The sequence below is a fragment of the Meles meles genome, chromosome 13 (genome assembly GCF_922984935.1).
Source record: "Meles meles chromosome 13, mMelMel3.1 paternal haplotype, whole genome shotgun sequence".
NCBI classification, from domain to species: Eukaryota; Metazoa; Chordata; class Mammalia; order Carnivora; family Mustelidae; genus Meles; species Meles meles.
The window spans coordinates 16,753,561-16,774,921 of NC_060078.1; the positions used below are offsets into that span (position 1 = coordinate 16,753,561).

The window sequence follows — 21,361 nt, forward strand, 5'->3', positions numbered from 1 at the left end:
GACAGAGATCACAAGTAGGCAGAGAGGCAGGCAGAGAGAGAGGAAGGAAAGCAGGTTCCCCGCTGAGCAGAGAGCCCAATATGGGGCTCGATCCCAGAAGCCTGGAATCATGACCTGAGCGGAAGGCAGAGGCTTTAACCCACTGAGCCGCCCATGTGCCCAACAAAGAGTGTTCTTGAAAGTTATTTTTGAGAATACTGATGAGAAAAGGAACAAACTGTAATACTTAAGACAAAATATCTTGGCTAACAAGTTGATCATCAGTCTGTGTTTTAGTGAATTTAACAAGGGGTTAACCAAACTGTTTTACACGGACCAGATTCCCTGATCCAACGTGAGACAGTTAAAAATTCTTAAGAAGAGAGAGCCAGATAATGTCATATTTTTAACTGAAATAGACACTTGTATAAAATTGTGGTTCAGTGAAAATTTCCAATGGAAATCATGCAATAGTTAGAAACAAACAACAGTGAAAATGCCACATAAAAAGAAGGAAGAATCTACTGAATATAGCAAGAAGATATTTTATATTTTATATATCTGGCTAAAAATATAGCAACTTTTAAAAATCTGTATAGGAAATACAAATACACAAAATAAGGAGAAATAATGTTGAAGTAGAAATAAATGAAAGAGAAAAATGAAACAGTATAATAAATTAAAAAAAAAAAAAAAAACCCGACTCTTGGAGTGCCTGGGTGGCTCAGTGGGTTAACGCCTCTGCCTTTGGCTCAGGTCATGATCCCAAGATCCTGGGATCAAGCCCCACATTGGGCTCTCTACTCAGCAGGAAGCCTGCTTCCTCCTCTCTTTCTGCCTGCCTCTCTGCCTACTTGTGATCTCTGTCTGTCAAATGAATAAATAAGATCTTTTAAAAAAAGACTCTCTAAAAACACAGATTAAATAGACATGAATCTAGCCATATTGATTATTAGGAAAAAAGAAAAAGGGTAGAAAGACAGGAGGATATAAAACAGTGAATAAAAAGAGGGTCATAACTATAGGTCCAGCAGAGAATTTTTAAAAAGTCATAAGAATACTTTATTATCAACTGCTATTGAATATACAGAAAAAGGGCACTATTTTTTTTTTTTCCAGAAACATAACTGAACAGTCATGACTCAGGAAGATTTTAAAAGAAAACAATTAACATATACATATCATCAACCCAATGGATGAATGAATAGTTAGGTAGAGAAGTAGGAAGATAGATAGATAGATAGATAGATAGATAGATAGATAGATGATAGATAGATAGATAGATAGATAGATAGATAGGGAGGCAATCCAATATAGAGTCTTCCAAAAAGTATAGGCACGAATAGTTCCACAGGTGAACATAAACCACATTTTAAGCAAGAACTCTCAATGTTAACCACTTGTAATTTTAGAATACACCATGTATACTCCTGACTCAGCTTCATGCTGGCTATTTACTCTGAAATACCACTTTTCTTCCTTCTCTACTATCTGTTTGAATGTCTCATTGTCAATGAAGCCTGCCAGGACCAGATAATGTTTCTATCATTTCCCCAATTATTCCCAATCCCTCTTAGACTATCAGAAGCTGGAACAGGATTTGGGACATAATAAGAAGCCAACACTATTTTCTGAATATTTTTGGTTAGAATACATACCCTTGACTCTAAACCTAAAGTAGGGACTCCTGGGTGGCTGAGTCAGTTAAGCATCTGCTTTTGGCTCAGGTTATGATCTCAGGGTCCTGGGATGGAGCCCCATGTGGAGCTTCCCTGCTCAGTGGGGGTCTACTTCTACCTCTCTCTCTGCCCCTCCCCCTGCTTGTGTTCTCTCTCTCAAATAAATAAATAAATAATAAAATGATTATTTAAAAATATAAACCTAAAGTAGACAGTAAAATGAATTATAAGCCAATTTTGATTCAGCTCTTAAGTACGAAATTTCAAATAAAGCATTAGGAAACTCAATTAAGCACCAAGTGCTTAATGTGAATGTATGTGTATGTGCAGAAAATCACCACACACACACACACACACACACACTTTTTTTATTTTTTATTTTATATTTTTTAAAGATCTTATTTATTTATTTGACAGACAGAGATCATGAGTAGGCAGAGAGGCAGGCAGAGACAGAGAAAGGGAGAAGCAGGCTCCCTGTTGAGCAGAGAGCCTGATATGGGACTTGATCCCTGAGATCATGACCTGAGCTGAAGGCAGAGGCTTTAACCCATTGAGCCACCCAGGCACCCAAACACACACTTTTTATCCCCAGAGTGAGTAGTGTGTTAATATGACCCAGTGTATTAATACATTTCATCATATGGGAAAAGATCTAATCTTTAAACTTTCTCAATAAATGCATGAAAATCTTTCAAACATCTTTTGTTCATTCATGATAAATATTATTAACAAAGTAAAAATAATTAGGGCTTTAATAATTGCCTTTAAAATTTTTCTAAAATCTGTAGTATATATCATTTTAATTAAATATTAGAAACACTCCCTTTAAGATGAGGAACTAGAAGGCAAAGATGATAGTAAGGTGTCTTTTTAGAAAAACATTACAGTTTGGGGCACCTGGGTGGCTCTGTCAGTTAAGTGACTGCCTTTGGTTCAGGTCACGGTCCCAGGGTCCTGGGATGGAGCCCCACATCCCCTCAGGCACCCTGCTCAGTGGAACGCCTGCTTCTCCCTCTTCCACTGCCCCATCCTCACTTGTGCTCCCTCTCTATCTCAAATAAATAAATAAAATCTTTTAAAAAATAGTATAGTTTTAAGGATCCAAGTCATATTAAGAAATAAAAGACACATGGGTCAGAAAGAAAAAATAAAATGTCATTATTCATAGGCAATAAAGTTGTCTACATAGAGATTACAAGAGAAACTACAAGTTGTTACAGTCAAAAAGACGTCAGCAGATTTGATAAAAAAAAAAAAATCCTTTGAAATGTGCAAGGTGACCTCAGCAGGATGGCAGAGTAGGACATACTGGCCTTCATTTCCCACAGAAAAAACAACAGTGACACAGGCATCCATGAGCAAAACCAGCTTGGGGAAGAATGCTCAGGAGTCCTGTTAAGAGCCTCCAGCAACACAGCAACACAGTGTTGGGAAATGCGGGGCAGAAACCCACGGGAAGTGTGGGTGCAGGAACTGGCATAGCTGAGGCGTCAGTGGCAGTAGGGAGCCAAGACGGAGGGTGGGGCTGTCAGAATTAGCTGTGTGGTGGGTACCATCGTGGTCCTTGTGGTCTATACTGTGGAGGATCCTGGCAGCGCCCACAACAGGCACAAACTCCCCATAATGCGTTGGGCATGAACCTCAGTGGCCTGCTCTGCAGAGGTTCCTGACAGCTTTTGTCACTGAGGCAGTCAGTAGGTGTTGCTGTGAAGACGCCTGGGGAAGGAGGTGCTGCTTCCCCTCCCTCGGAAGGAGCTGCTGCTGCACTGCTTGGGGATCAGGGCAGCCCACCTCCACTGTCCTGTATGTTCCCCAGACCACAGGGCTGTGGTTATTTCACACATACCTACACTTCAGATCCTGACCCTGTGGTCCCTGTGTATACCCATGCTCTAGACCCAAGCTTTGCAGCCACTCCATGCACACCTGGGCTCCAGACTCCAGCCCTATGGTTGTTTCATATGCACCTGCATTTCAGGCACCAGAGACAAAGCTGCTATGGGCAAACTAGAGCTCCCAGCCCCAGTCATGTCACACGTGCCCATGCTCTAGGTCTTGGCTTTGTGGCCATTCGGTATGAACCCAGGTCTCGTGGATCATTGCTGCTGTGGGCTAGTCAGAACTCTGGACCCTGGAGCCCCTGTCAGTCTGTGAGTACCCATGTACCAGTCCTCAGTTCCACAGCAGCTGTGCACACACAGAAATGTCTCAAGCACTAGACCTATCACTGCTACAGGATAGCTGCTATAACCCCAGGGACAGAGTAAGTGCTCATGCTCTAGTCCCTCATTCAGGGGCTATTCCACAGAAACCACTCATTAGAAGCAGTGCCACCACCACTGGGAGGATGCCTGGAAGCTGGATTCCAAGCTTCAGAGCCAAGAAGGATCCCTTGGCCATGATATACTTCCTGGGAGAGAAAGGGATGGTCATTAGCAGCCTTTGTCACCAAAGACCCTAACATCCCTCACTGCTGCTGCAAGCACCTACAGCCTTGGTCACTGAAGACCACTGTAATCTTCAGTAATGCAGACCTCAGCTGATGGGGATGCATGGGCACTATGCTGCTGGGCCTTTGTTGGAGTTGGAGCTGGAACTGGTACCACGTACCCACCAGTGCTCTCACAACCATCTACAGATGAAGGTCCTTCCCCACCAAAACTGGTCCATAAAGTCTGAAAGAGGGTACTATTCCATCAAATATGCAGATATTAATGCAAGAATATGAGAGACACAAACATTCAAGAAAACCTAACACCACCACAGACCACTGTAATAATTTTCCAGCAACTGATCTCAAAGAAATGGAGCTCTGTAAGTTGACAAAGAATTCAAAATAAGTAGTATAAGGAAGTTGTGTGAGCTAAAAGAAAATATAGGTAACAACAAAATCAGGAAAACTATACACAATTAAAGTGAGAAGTTCAACAGAGAGATAGAAATTATAAATGGAGGGGTGCCTGGGTGGCTCAGTGGGTTAAAGCCTCTGCCTTCAGCTCAGGTCATGATCCCAGGGTCCTGGGATTGAACCCCAACATCGGGCTCTCTGCTCAGCAGGGAGTCAGCTCCCTCACTGCCCTGCCTGCCTCTCTGCCTACTTGTGATCTCTGTCAAATAAATAAATAAAATCTAAAAAAAAAAATTATAAATGGAACCAAATAGAAATTCTGGAACTGAAAAATACACTGAATGGAAGAAAAACAAAATAGAGAACATCACAATGGACTTGACCAATCAGAAGAAAAGCTGTGAACTCAAAGACAAATCTCCACTTATCCAGTCTGAGGAGAATAAGAAAAAGAACGAAAAAGAGTGAAGAAACCTATGTGAATTATGAGATATCATCAATCAAAAAAATATATATTTTCTTCAAGGAAGTCCCAAAAGGAAAAGAAGATGAGAAAGGAGCAAAAAGTTTATAAAAAAAAAAAAATGTTACCTGGGGCACCTGGGTGGCTCAGTTAGCTAAGTGTCTGACTCTTGGTTTTAGCTCAGGTCATGATCTCAGGGTCTTGAGATAGAGTCCCTTGATGCACTCAGTGGGGAATCTAGTTGAAAGTCTCTCTCCCTCTCCCTCTGCCCCTCTTGCTCGTTTCCTCTCTAAATTAAATTAATAAATCTTAAAAAAAAAAAGAACGAACACCCCCAAACCTCCCAAATTTGGGGATAAATATGAACATACAGGTACATACAGCTCATACAGATTCAAAGAAGATTTCAATGAGACACATTATAATAACTGTCAAAAATAAAAGACAAAGAGAATTTTGAAACCAGCTAGAGAATCTTATCCCATACAAGGCAACTCTCCTAAAGAGATCAGTGGATGTCTCAGCAGGAATCTTGCACATGAGGAGAGATGAGATGATATATTCAAGGGGACAAAAGGAAAACAACAACAATAACAAAGACTTTCCAACCAAGAATGCTCTACCCAACAAAGCTGCCCTTCAGGTATGAAGGGGACATAAAGATTTTCCCAAACAACAGCGATAGGAGTTCATCAGGATTAGACCAGTCTTAAAAAGAAATGTTAATGGGAGTTATTCAGGCTGAAATGAAACGATGCTAATGAATAATATGAAAACTCTTGAAAATATAAATCTCACTACTAATGGTAAGTATATAGATAAAATAACAATATTTTCATAATGGTAGTCTATAAATCACTTAACTCTAGCATAAAGATTAAAAGATAAAAGCACTAGAAATAATTATAGCTATAATAATCTGATATACAATATAGAAATGTAAATTTTGACATCAGAAATATAAAATGTGATTGGAGGAGTAAAAAGGTAGAGTTTTTGTATGTGATTGAAATTAAATTGTTATCAGTCTAAACACACTTACAAGATGTTTTATGTAAGTCTCACGATAATCATAATATAAAAACCTTAAAAAAGGTAAACACACAAAAGATAAAAATGAATCAAAACATATCATTATGGAAAATCATCAAATCATATACACACACACAAATAGCTATAGAGAAAGAAACAAAAGAAATGCAAAATAGCTAAAAACAATGAACAAAATGGCCATAATAAAGTCCTTACCTATCAATAAGTATTTTAAATGTAAATGTAAATTTACATGTAAAATGTAAATTTTCCATTTGAAAGACAGAGAGTGGCTGAATGGATAGAAAAAAAGACCCACCTAAATGCCTACAGGAGACTTGTGTCTGCTTTAAGGATGTACATAGGCTAACAGTGAAGAGACAGAAAAGATGTACCATGCAAATGGAAACTAAAGAAAGTATGGGTAGCTATTCCTATATCAGACTAAGTAGCCATTAAGTCAAAAAAGGTAAGAACAGACAAAGAAGGTCATTATATAATGATCTTATAAATATAAACGCACTCAATGTAGGAATGTCTAAATATATTAAGCAAATACTAACAGATCTGAAGGTAGAGACAGACAGCAATATACTAACAGTAGAAGATTTCAGTATTCTATTTTCAACAATGGAATGATCATCCAGACAGAAAATCAGTAAGAATTATTGGATTTGAATGACACTTTGGACCAACTGAACTTCATACATACAGCAACCATTCCATCCAACAGCAGCAGAATACACATTCCTCTCAACTTCACATTCATGGAATACTCATTTTTTTTTTCCTTAAGACTCTATTTATTTGAGAGAGAGAGAAAGAGAGAGAGAGCATGTTCAGGGGGAGAAGCAAAGGGAAAGGGAGAAGCAGGCTTCCCACTCAGTGGGGAGCCCAATGCAGGACTCGATCCCAGGACCCTGGGATCATGACCTGAGCTGAAGGTAAACACTCAACCCACTGAACCATCCAGGTGCCTCATGGAATATTCTCTAGGATAAATTATAAGTTAAGTCACAAAAGAAGTTTCAACAAATTTAAGAAGACTGAGCCCATATCAATATCCTTTCTGATCATTTGATAAAACTCAACATACTTTCATGATTAAAAACACAAAACAAATTTGGTATAGAATTAATGAACCTCAACATAATAAAAGCCATAACTGAGAAGCCCACAGCTAACATCATCATTGACAATAAATGAATCATAAAACTTTTCCTCCAAAATCAGAACAAGTCAAGGACACTCACTCTTAAACACAATAGAGACTGTGGACTCTGAAAAAAAACTGAGGGTTTTGGAGGGGAGGTGGGTATGGGGATAGGGCAGCCTGGTGATGGGTATTAAGGAGGGCATGTATTGCATGGAGCACTGGGTGTGATGCATAAACAACAAATCTTGGAACACTGAAAAAATAAAATAATATTTTTTTAAAAAATTAAAAATAAAAAAAGTAAAAATCCTAAACAGAGCAATTAGGTTCGATAAAGAAATAAACATTATTAAAATCATGAAGAAGTGCAAATTGTCTCTATTTACAGATGACATGTTCTTATACATAGAAAACCCTAAGACTCCAGCAAAAAGCAGTATTAATAAATGGATTCAGTAAAGTTGCAGAACACAAAATCAACAAACAAAAGTCAATTGCATCTCTATACTTAACCAAGTATCTGAAAGAGAGATTAAGAAAACAATCTCATTTATAATTACATCCAAAAGAATAAAATATTTAGGTTAGGTTTAACTAAGGACGTGACACTTATACATGAAAAGTATAAAACAATGAAAGAAGCTGAAGAAGACCCAAACAAATGGAAAGATATCCCGTGTTCTTAGACTGGAAGAAAGAATACTGTAAATGTTCATACTACCCATAGCCATCTAATATTCATCACAATACCTATCCAAATCCCTATACTACTTTTCACAGAAATTAAAAAAAAAAATTCTAATATTCTTAAGAAATTACAAAAGACGCCAAAAAGCCCAAGCAATCTTGAAAACAAAGAAGAAAGGTGGAGGCATCCTGCCTACTGTTTCTAAACTGTGTTACAAAACTACAGTAATGAAAACAGAATGGAATTGGTATAAAACAGACAAATAGACTGAAAGAACAGAATAGAGAGCCCCAAAACAAGCCCACATGCAGATACCGTCAACAGGTGAGCCAGGAACACACAACGGGGAGAGGACAGTCTACAATAAGTGGTGTTGGGAAAAACAGCCACATACAAAATGAAATTGGACGCCTTTATTAAACCACTCACAAAAATGGACTCATATTCATTAAATACTTAAATGTCAGACCTGACACTATAAAACTCTTATAAGAAAACGTAGGAGGTAGCCTTCTTCACATGGGTCGTCTCAGTGATGTTTGGATATGAGGACAAAAGCACAAGCAACAAAAGCAAAAATCGATTAGTGGGACTACACCGAACGAAAAGCCTTCTGTACAGCAAAAGAAACAATCAACAAAATGAAAAAACAATCTATTGAATGGGACAAAATATTCACACACCATATTACCTGATAAGAGGTTAAATGTAAAATATATAATGAACTGATGTAACTCAATAGCAAAAAAAAAAAAAAAAAAAAAAAAAAAAGCCTGATTAAAAGGACATATGAATGGTCATCTGGTACATGAATGGTTACTCAGTTCACTAATCATCAGGGAAATGCAAATCAAAACCATGGTTACTCAGTTCACTAATCATCAGGGAAATGCAAATCAAAACCACCTTCAGATATCTCCTCACCCTTGTCAGGATGCCTATTACCTAAAAGGAGATAACAAATGTTGGTGAAGCTATGGAGAAAAGGGCACCCTGCATACTCTTGGGGGGAGCACAAACTGGTACAGGTATTATGGAGAATAGTATGGAGTTTCCTTAAACAATTAAAAATAGAATTATTTTAAATAAAAAATTTTAAAAAACAGAATTACCTTAGGATCTGTTTATCTGATAATCCCACTTCTGGGAATATATCCAAAGGAAGTAAAACCAGTATTTCAAAGAGATATCTGTATTCCCATATTCTCAGCTACATTATTCACAATACCCAAGATATGGAAACAATGTAAATGTCAGTCATGTGTGATGACAGAGGAATAAAGGTAATGTAAGATCCTGTTATATATGTGAATACTTTTTCAGCTTTAAAAAAGAGGGAAATGCTATCATTTGTGACAACATGGCAGAAACTTGAGGGCATTATTCTAAGTGAGATAAGCCAGACAGAGAATGACACAAACTGCATGGTATCCCTTTCATGTGGGCCCTAAAAACAAAATAAAACAAAAGGAACCATGCTAGAGGCAGAGAAGAGCATGGCAGCTGCCAAGACCTGGGGATGGGGAATATGGGGAAATGCCTATCCTATAAAACAAGCTTTCAGTTAGAAAACAAACAAGTTCTGGGGATCTCAGGCAGAGCATGGTGGTTTTACTTAAGAATAGTGTATTGTATCTTTGAAATTTGCCAAGAATGTAGGTCATAAGTGTTCTTCCACCCCCTGGAAGGTAACTACATGAGGCAACAGATGTGTTAATTAACTTGAATGTGATGATCATTTCACTATGTGTATGTTTATATAAAATTACCATGTTGTACACTTACAACATGCATATGCATATATACAACTTCATTGGTCAAGTATATCTCAATAGGACAAGTTTTTTAAAGATTAAAAATTAAAATGCATATACATTGTGCTTATTATGTGAAGTATTTGAGAAATGTTAACACATGAAGTATACCCGAAGACCCCATGAGGTAAAAGGCACATTATTTCCTACAGGAAACTGAAGCCCAGAGAGTTCTGGACTTGTGTAAGGTTAAAGTCAACCAGTGGCTCTGGTGGGATTCAAATGAAAAGTGTCTATCTAGAGCATATACTCATATACCTGATACACTATGTCACTAGATACCATGCATAAATTTTGTGCAACAAACTTAAGAGAAAAAAAATCATTTATATTATTACATGAATGGGTAATTTTCCCTCAAAATCATGTTAAAATGTGGTCACCACAATAAAAAAAAAATCTTAAGAATTTCTCAAGCTTATCCTAAAATTAATGAGGAAGTAAATCCAATAGTGTTTTAAGAAGAATAAAGACCAGGGTATCTCCCTTAACACCAACACTTATTGTAACTAAAGTACTCTCGCTGAAATGCTGGATTTGACACAACACTAAGAAAAAGGCCAGTGAAAATTTCAAAGTGCTCAGAAACTTACAGAGCCACATAAGGAAATTTCTGTTATGACAGAAGTGACATAAAGATCAGAACACAAATGAGAAAATATAAAGAGCTGGGACAACTGACTGTGGAAAAATGTAAAGTTGGACCATTACCTTGCATAGTACACGAAGATCACTTCCAGATGGACTTAAAACTATAATACAAAAAGTAAAACTTTAAAATGTATATAGGGACCTATCATCATGGTCTAGGAATCAAGGAGGCCTTTTAAGACAGAAAAAAAGTAAAAGCCGTGAAAACAAAACAGATAAATGCTGCTGGGAAAATTGGACAGCTATATACAGAAGAATGAAACTTGACCATTCTCTTACACCGTACACAAAGATAAACTCGAAATGGATAAAAGACCTCAGCATGAGACAGGAATTTATCAGAATCATAGAGGAGAACATAGGCAGTAACCTTTTCCATATCAGCCACAGCAACTTCTTTCAAGATATGTCTCCAAAGGCAAAGGAAACAAAAGCGAGAATGAACTTTTGGGACTTCATCAAGATCAAAAGCTTCTGCACAGCAAAGGAAACAGTCAACAAAACGAAGAGGCAACCCACGGAATGGGAGAAGATATTTGCAAATGATAGTACAGACAAAAGGCTGATATCCAAGATCTATAAAGAACTTCTCAAACTCAATATACACAAAACAGATAATCCTGTCCAAAAATGGGCAGAAGATATGAACAGACACTTCTCCAACGAAGACATACAAATGGCTATCAGACACATGAAAAAATGTTCATTATCACTAGCCATCAGGGAGATTCAAATTAAAACCACATTGAGATACCACCTTACACCAGTTAGAATGGCCAAAATTAGCAAGACAGGAAACAATGTGTGTTGGAGAGGAAGTGGAGAAAGGGGATCCCTTTTACACTGTTGGTGGGAATGCAAGTTGGTGCAGCCACTTTGGAGAACAGTGTGGAGATTCCTTAAGAAATTAAAAATAGAGCTTCCCTATGACTCTGCAATTGTACTACTGGGTATTTACCCCAAAGATACAGATGTAGTGAAAAGAAGGGCCTTCTGTACCCCAATGTTTATAGCAGCAATGGCCACGTCACCAAACTGTGGAAAGAACCAAGATGTCCTTCAATGGACGAATGGATAAGGAAGATGTGGTCCATATACACAATGGAGTATTATGCCTCCATCAGAAAGGATGAATACCCAACTTTTGTAGCAACATGGACGGGACTCGAAGAGACTATGATGAGTGAAATAAGTCAAGCAGAGAGAGTCAATTACCATATGGTCTCACTTATTTGTGGAGCATAACAAATAACACGGAGGACATAGGGAGATGGAAAGGAGAAGGGAGTTGAGGGAAATTGGAAGGGAGGTGAACCAGGAGAGACTATGGACTCTGATAAACAACCTGAGGGTTTTGAAGGGGTGGGGAGGTGGGAGGTTGGAGGAGCCAGGTAGTGGGTATTAAGGAGGGCACATATGGCATGGACCACTGGGTGTTGTACATAAACAATGAATTCTGTTACGCTGAAAAGAAATTAATAAAAAAAAAAAACAGATACTTTTGATGTCACATTAAAAACATTTTTACATGAAATAATGTTAAAGCAAAGTGAAAAGGAAGCAGAGAGAGGTGATGAACAATGCTCTCATATTTAACCAGCAAAGATTTTGTGTTCAGAATATGAAAGGGAGCTCATGAAAGGGTTCCACTGTGAGAAGAATTGTATTGTATGTTATAAAAGCAATACACATGAAGATGCTGATAGAAAACATTTTATTCCCATCATGTCAGCAACAGTTAACAATCCTGAATACCAGATGGCAGAGAGATCAATAGGGGTAGACAGCACTCAGGACACAGGCTGACAGCATCCAACACATTTGTAGATGTACACACTCTGACCAAGAAATTCCACAACAAAGTATCTCCCTTAGAAAAACTCAGCAGAACCTCTCTAGGAATGCATACTGCAACATTTCTCAATGCAGTGAAAGATCAGCAAAACTTTAAGTGATCCAAAATAAAGAAATGGACAGATTGTAACATATTCATACAGTGGAAATCACTAAGTTGATATGCTAGTTGAGTAAAGAAAGAAAGTTGCAGTAGACATGTTAAGTACCTCATCTGTCCAAAGTAACAAAATAAATATTGCTATATTTTTGTGGTTATGTGGATGGACGGTAGATGTATAAACATGCAAAGGAGAAATACACACCAATTTCAAGATACTTCTTACCTCTCAAAACTAAAAATAGAAAACAGGATTGAGCAGAGAAAGGGTGGTAGCTACATGTATTTCTGTGATTATTCTCTTAAAATTAGAATCCAATTTTTTTTTTCTTTTCCTGCTTCAGGAAGCATGGAAGCACAGAGGTGCTGTCCCTCTTCTCCTGGGTCTTGAGTGAGTACAACACAGAGACATGTTCCCTCTCTGACCTGGTGGTGGGATGCAGTCTGAGTAAAAATAATCTCTGAGATTTAGAAGGTTTCTTTGCAATAGTATGACCTAGCATATCCTGACTGATACTAAAACTCTTACCACAAATCCTAAAATTTGTGTCATTGCCTTTATGGTCGTTTGGTCAGTGGAAAAGCAGCTATCATGGAGGCTGGAAGCATTGGGGTCCATGTCCTGTGGGGGTCAAACATCTGATAAGATTTTCACCAGCAGGAATATGGAAGGCAGCTACCATTCCTAATAAACTTGAAGTTCTGGGGGGATAGAATTGCCAAATTTAGTAAACAAAATGTAGTGCACTTAGTTAAATTTGAATTTCATATAAACAACAAATAATTTTGTTTAGTGTATGCCCCATGTAATCAATATTATACTAAATAGTTATGCATACTTATACTAAAGAACCACATAATCAATATTATACTAAATAGTTAGGCATACTTATACTAAAGAAAAAAATGTTTATCTGAAATTCAAATTTAACTGGGAGTCCCATATTTTAGCTGACAACATAATCAAGGAAAAGATTTATAAACTAGAAACATAAGGGTATCTCTTTGGTACTGTTAAATATATTCAACAAGATTCTATGAGGGACTGCAAGTCAGAGAGGGAGCAGGAAAAACACTAGTCGTTTGAAAAACATGGGGTTTTCTCTAATGAGATGGTAGACCACTGAACGATTTTGAACTGAGGTGTGACCCAGTTGAGTTCAGTTTCCAAGGAACACGTCAATGGTTGTTTGAAAACAAAATGTGGAGGGCGTGGGAGACCGAGAGCAGAGACCAGCTACTGAAATTTTACAGGTGAGAATTGTGGTTTGGATGTAGGGACAGTGGCTTGGATGGGGCCGTTCCAGAGATGGAGTTGACCAGATTTCACAAAGTTATTTTGGAGTGAGAGGAATATACAAGAACCCAAGATAACACCAAAGTTTGTCTTGAAGAATTGGAAACATGACTCTCTATTATCTGTGATTGATAATTCTACAGACACAATGTATTTGAGATGTTCACAAGACATCTAGCTGGAAATACCAAGTAGAGAGATGGGTATATAGGTTTGGGTTCAGGGGTGTTCAAACTGAAGATATACATGTCAGTATTTTGGGCATATACATGATAAGGTACTCAGGTGGTAATCAAGATAAAATAATTTAAAAATAATGAAATCTATGCTAATACTTATAAAGAACTTATTACGCTCATGTGTTTGATTTAAATGTTTATACAGCAAATCATTTAATCCCTACAACAACCCCATAATGTTGGTTCTATTATTATTACATTTTTTAGAATATCATCTTAGAAAGTGGGACTCTCCCTATTTCATCCTGAATCTGTAGTAACTGCAATCAGTCTCATTTCTGAGATAATTCTTAGGAACTGCTTCATCAGTGAGTCCTGCAGTAGTCCCTCGTATTGTAGATTTCTGTCACATGTTGTAATTCTCTTATTATCCATGAACCTTTAATATCATCCTGTAAAAATTTTAGTCTTTATTTAATTTTAATTTAACTTTCTTGTGAATATTTAAAGAGTCTCCTTAGGGTACAGAAAGGGATAAATTAGCTCTTCTCCCCTCATACTTTATGGTCAACTTGATGGTAAATTAGCAGCACAAGATAACATGGTCCTTAATGTGCAAAGATTAAAAAAAATAAAAGTAGGATGGAGTAATTTGACTTAAGTATGATGCGTAATTGAGACATCATTATCCTGGGGACCTCCGAAGGGATGCTGGGAGGAGAGGGAGCTGAGATCACTTTGTGACCTACAGCACTCTATTTTGGACGTAATTCTGTCTGTATGGCTGAGGAGGCTGGGGACATACAGACTGCATACATTCTAAAGTGAATTAATTTCCATCTATGTACATTTTCTCATGTCATTTTGTGTGCTCTGAATGTTCCAAGATCTCTGTCCTATTTTATTTATTGACTGATTTTTAACAGATGTATTTATTTATTTAATTTCAGAGGGAGAGTGCATGAGCAGGAGGGGCAGAGAGAGAGGAAGAGGGTCTCAAGCAGACTCCGTGTCCAGCAATGAGCCCAGTCTAGGCTCGATCTCAAGACCCTGGCATCTCCATCTGAGTGGAAACCAAGAGGTGCATGCTTAACCAACTGCCCCACCCACCTAGGTGCCCCTCTTTCCTGTTTTAAAAAATTCACACTCCCCCCCCCCAATGTTTATAGCAGCAATGTCCATAAGAGCCAAACTATGGAAAGAGACCAGATGTCCACAAATGAATGGATAAAGAAGATGTGTGTGTAACATACACACACACACACACACACACACACACACACAAATTGGAATATTACTCAGCCATCAAAAAATGAAAAATCTTGCCACTTGCAATGATGTGGATGGAACTGCTAAGCAAAATATGTCAATCAGAGAAGTCAACTATATAATCTCACTCATGTGGAATTTAAGAAACAAAACAAAGGATTATAGAGGAGGAGAGGGGAAAATAAAACAAGACGAAATCAGAGAGGGAGACAAACAATAAGAGACTCTTGAACATAGGAAAAAAACTTAGGGTTGCTGGAGGGGAGGTGGGTAGGGAGATGAATTAACTGGGTGATGGGACATTAAGGAGGGCACGGGATGTAATGAGCACTGGGTGTTACATAAGACTGATGAATCAATGAACTCTGCCTCTGAAACTAATAATATACTATGTGTTAATTACTTGAAAGTAAATAAAATAAAATTTAAAAAAAATTCACACTCAATTCTTCGTGTGAGACCCATTTCAACCTACTTCATCCATAGTTTTCTGCATTCACTTGCTGTATCTCTAGAATGACACCTTTCTGTATTATATACAGCATAGGACACAATTTAGACCTGGTTTCTAAGTCCTCCTATTTAAATATATTCCTGGTGGGTTTTTTTTGTTTGTTTGTTTTTGTTTGTTTGTTTTTGTTTTTGTTTTTTTTACTCTGCTGAGTGTTAGTGGTTGGCAAATTGAACAAAATTAACAAATTAATATTAATATTTAAATATTAAATGATAAATACAAGTGTAAATAATAAGTACACAGATGTTAATAATAGCTGGATGTGCTGAGTTGGGAAGCTTTTTTTGGGGAAAAAAATCTTATGATTTCAGCTTTAAATTCCATGACATAGAGGCGTGTTCTGTGAGTAATGTCATTCCTTGTTTACATGATGAAATTAAGAACTGTATATTGATACTAAGATGACTACAACTTCTAAATATGTTTTTAAAGATATTTATTTAAATTATATCTCATCTCTCCCAATTAAGCAAAATATAGCTTTGTGCTATGTTAATAATTAAGTAACTTTGGAAAGTCACAACTCCCAAAAAAAAAAAAAAATTCCATGTGTGGGAGGACTCTAGGGTGGAGAAGGGTATTGACTGGTATCCGTTTTCGACAGCAAGAACACTATTCTACTTATTTAAGTTGGCATTCCTGTAATTTGTTGTCCCCAAATGGTAGAAGATACTTCCCATTGCTCTTAAGAATTTCCAAATATACTGTACTTCTAAAAGAAGGTGTGATTCCTGACTGCCTTCTCAAATCACACTCACTTTTCCCATTAGCAGTTGTTTCTTTTAATTATCCCTCCCCTTCTTAGAACAGTATCAAATATATAAAAATTAATTACCTGGAACTCACATCTTTATAATTTTAACCTTTTTATGCTTCACTTGTTTACAGTGGCATTTAGTTAAAACAATTATCAGGTGACTGCATATGGTAGACATCTGATTTATCAAACACGGGTAGGAGGGGAAGGAATGTAGAACATTAAGCTTTCTATGGTGCTTTGAGTCTTTCCTAGAAATTATTAGCTCATCAAACCAGTTTTGACATAGCTGGAAGACATATCCCATTAAAATTGTATTAATGCAAGATCACTGTTGCCATTAAGCCATCGCCTCACCTATTATACATTTATGGTAAAAATGTGTTCAAAGTTCCCATTCCTTAACTATTAATTATGATAAGAAACTTCGCAGATTAGAGACAGCTAATTTGAAATAATAAAATCAAGGTCATCTAGAAGGTCACAGGACTTAGTATAACCCTCTATTTGTTTTCCTTCTAAACACCTTTGCATTTCAGGGATGAATTAAGATTGCTCAGTCATACAGTTACTATATTTTTGTTAGAAATCAATTAGTCACATTTCTAGCTTTTCTTTACTACTACAGTGGAATAAAAGACCTTTCTAAACTGTGCCTTTAACCACAACTGGGCATCTCTGCCTTAAGGGAGAGTTCACACATCTCTCCACATAACCTCCTCTCAGCCATCCCTACTGCCTTCACAGAGCCCTGATTTCTGACCCATGAATGATCTCGACTCTTGACCTCCGATTTTCAATCTTCTTTCCTTTACTACTAAGTGTTGGAACGAGTAATCTATGACAATGGCTTTATCCACTCTACTTCTTGTTCTTTACCTCCAAGCCTGCTATCTTGACTTCACAGTTTTACTCTCAGTGGGCATATACTATCTTCATATAGATGGGCTCTTTTTTCCTACATTCCTTTTCAACTTCTTATGTATGATTCCTTTATAAAGTACTCAGAGCTATTGATCATTCCCTATCCCCCTCAGGGGATTGTCATAGTCTGTTTTTGTGGATGCTCCTGCTGGAGGGGGATTTTTCATGTTGACATCTTAAATCAAGTCATTTTCCTGTTTCTCAATTTCTGCTGGATTACAGATATACAATAAATATAAAAGTAATCATGGCAGGTATCACAAACACTGTATTTATAAAAATGCAATGCTTGCCTATCTAAACCTTAGCACAACCCGTAAAGTTAAGTAAAATATATTTTTAAAAAAATTAAATGCCTTTGCTTAAAACAAGGGTAGTTGCTTTCTAACTTTAAGAAACAAACTGAGGGTTTGGAGTGGGGGGAGTAAGGGTTTGGGTGAGCCTGCTGGTGGGTATTAAGGAGGGCACATATTGCATGGAGGACTGGGTGTGGTGCATAAACAATGAATTTTGGAACACTGAAAACAAAATTAAATTAAATTTTAAAAAAGGAAATATGTGTTTATAAATTACAGAATGCTTCATGCAAATTTCTACCTTGCCAATATGGTAATTTCCCAAAAGTTAATTTTATGAAGGAACATAGGCTTGTTTTCAATAAGATAAAGAAGTTCTCAACTTACTTAAGTGGACTGCTCCCAATTTGGAGAGGGGGGCTACGTTTCTCATGTTAGCAACAACTTGGTAACCTTTTTAAATAAATTAGCTACAATATCTACTTTCTCATTTTCCACAGTGTAAAATATACATATACAAAAATAAAAATTCCCTCAAAACTCACAACAAAAGGACACCATCTGGAATCGTGACTAAAGATGTATGAAAGTATAATATAAAAGGTTTATGAATAAGGCAACCTTTCTACTTGCTTCCAAAACTTAATTTATGCTCTTCATTTTGGGCAAAACTTAATTAAATAAAAATGTAACTGTTGATTCTATTAATATTCTCCACTGAACATCTGAAGTTCTATTTTAAAGTAAAATGATCATAAGACTATTGTCTGAGAATGAACTTCTCGTTGTCAATAACAACATAAGTCATAACTGAATGTATTGAGGTTGTACAGTGGGGCAGAATCTGGCTCTAGAAGTTGACCTTTTGTTTTATAGTTTATTTTATAATATTACACAGTGTAGTATTTTTAAATCATATCTAGCTATAATAGGTGCCAAGATAACTGCACACCAGGAAGGATAATTTTAGCCCGACCATCTATAAAAAAGATTAATAAATCTAGAAGGACGGCACTCTATAATTAAACTGTAACTCTTACCTGTGCCAACACAGCATAACTATTATGTAATTGCAGATAACTATCTGGCCCTTAATTTAAAGTAATATTTCAGGCATTAAATAAAATATCTAGTAACTCATCAAAAATATTCTCTTGTCAAGGTAATAAAGGCAATAACATCGGCCTGTGTCCGTCAAAGTAGAGTATAATTCAGTTATTCAAAGGTGTTAAAACCAAACAGTCTTAAATAACAGCTTAAGTTCTGGAGTCAACTATAGCATTTGAGTTTCTGGGCCAGCTCAGGCCTCTTTGATATGCACTATTGACAACCTTTGTTAAATTCAGACTTCTGTATAACTCTTGTATCTGCTTCTTTTATTGGTGGTATAAATTATCTAACTAGTCATTAATTACTAGACTGGTTCTCCACATCACCTAGGAACCTGCAAATTCTCAGGCCTTACCTCAGTCCAAAAACTCTAAGGATGAGGCCAACAATCACTATTTTATTTAGCTCTCCAAGTGATTCTAATGCATGTTCAAGTTTGAGAATCACTGGGAAAATTAAGGTGTTGAGTCTTCTGGTGAATGGGCTTTATTGGACACTACTAAAAATGAGGGTGGAAGTCTAAACAACTTTTGACCCAAGACAGAATCAACTGATTATAATGTGGATGAAAGTATTGAAAGAATTCAGGTATTTTATCAAGTTGTATCGTGGTTAAACTTATGATTTTTGTGGGTAACCAAGGGTCAGTGCCTTTTTGAGGGAGAAGACTATGAAAAGATTTCTGTGTGAGATTGTGAAGAAAAGATGATGAGAAATAAATTGGAAACATAGATGAAAGGATAGTTGTGTTGGATAAAGTTAGAAGTGGCAGACTTCACTAGGAGAAAAATGGTGCAAAAGGAAGTTTAGTGTTTACCATTAGAACCCATGTGAAGGACTCTGGAGATACTTGAGTGAAATGCGTGACCAGCAGCGGCTGAGGGGGTAGAAAGCCAGAGAACTGGTTCTGCAGTGTTTTGGAAGCCTGTACTTTCATTCTGTCATGGTCTGATGATACTTCAGGAAAGCTGGACTATTTGGGGTCTCCTCAGTTTGTCTGAGGAGAATGGAGGGAGTAATTCTTATTCCTCTTTCATCTTTATCATCTCACTTTTTTTTTTCCATTTTATTTTTTCAGTGTAACAGTATTCATTCTTTTTGCACAACACCCAGTGCTCCATGCAAAACGTGCCCTCCCCATTACCCACCACCTGTTCCCCCAACCTCCCACCCCTGACCCTTCAAAACCCTCAGGTTGCCCCAACCTCCCACCCCTGACCCTTCAAAACCCTCAGGTTGTTTTTCAGAGTCCATGGTCTCTTATGGTTCGCCTCCCCTCCCCAATGTCCACAGCCCCCTCCCCCTCTCCCAATCCCACCTCCCCCCAGCAACCCCCAGTTTGTTTTGTGAGATTAAGAGTCATTTATGGTTTGTCTCCCTCCCAATCCCATCTTGTTTCATTTATTCAATGTGAGAAAGGAATCCATCAAAATCCTTGAGGAGAATGCAGGCAGCAACCTCTTCTACCTCAGCCGTAGCAACATCTTCCTAGGAACAACGGCAAAGGCAAGGGAAGCAAGGGCAAAAATGAACTATTGGGATTTCATCAAGATCAAAAGCTTTTGCACAGCAAAGGAAACAGTTAACAAAACCAAAAGACAACTGACAGAATGGGAGAAGATATTTGCAAACGACATATCAGATAAAGGGCTAGTATCCAAAATCTATAAGGAACTTAGCAAACTCAACACCCAAAGAACAAACAATCCAATCAAGAAATGGGCAGAGGACATGAACAGACATTTCTGCAAAGAAGACATCCAGATGGCCAACAGACACATGAGAAAGTGCTCCACGTCACTTGGCATCAGGGAAATACAAATCAAAACCACAATGAGATATCACCTCACACCAGTCAGAATGGCTAAAATTAACAAGTCAGGAAATGACAGATGCTGGCGAGGATGTGGAGAAAGGGGAACCCTCCTCCACTGTTGGTGGGAATGCAAGCTGGTGCAACCACTCTGGAAAACAGCATGGAGGTTCCTCAAAATGTTGAAAATAGAACTACCCTATGACCCAGCAATTGCACTATGGGTATTTACCCTAAAGATACAAACATAGTGATCCGAAGGGGCACGTGTACCCGAATGTTTATAGCAGCAATGTCTACAATAGCCAAACTATGGAAAGAACCTAGATGTCCATCAACAGATGAATGGATAAAGAAGATGTGGTATATATACACAATGGAATACTATGCAGCCATCAAAAGAAATGAAATCTTGCCATTTGCGATGACGTGGATGGAACTAGAGCGTATCATGCTTAGTGAAATAAGTCAATCGGAGAAAGACAACTATCATATGATCTCCCTGATATGAGGACATGGAGAAGCAACATGGGGGGGGGGGGTAGGGGGATAGGAGAAGAATATCTTCTCACTTTTTACTCAACCATATGCTTTTTGAATTCTTGGGAAATATAACTAACCTGAGCTTCCAGCCGTTCTTGTAAGTTAACCATACTTACTATTCAGTTCAGATGGTCACCTATTAGGCTATGTGGAAACCACAGGTACAGGCGGTCATATGAAAAGGGGCTCAGTGTAGGTAAGAGGAGGCTCAGAGGTAAGAGGAGGTAATAATAATTATTCACAGAAATGGTTATACACGTTGGTACAATAACAACAGCAAAGAGAAATAATTGTCTCTTTGTAGGTTTGTTATGAGAATCAAGAATATTGAACCAAAACACAAGAAATGAAAAAATACTGACAAAAACTCCTACATACTACAATATTGTATC

The 21,361-nt window shown here is 37.5% G+C and overlaps 1 protein-coding gene across 1 annotated transcript in view; it reads right to left on the bottom strand.

The window, feature by feature from the left end:
* Nucleotides 1–21,361, bottom strand: part of PCDH15 (protocadherin related 15) — a 567,896-nt gene that overhangs the window by 460,575 nt on the left and 85,960 nt on the right. The window lies entirely within an intron of this gene.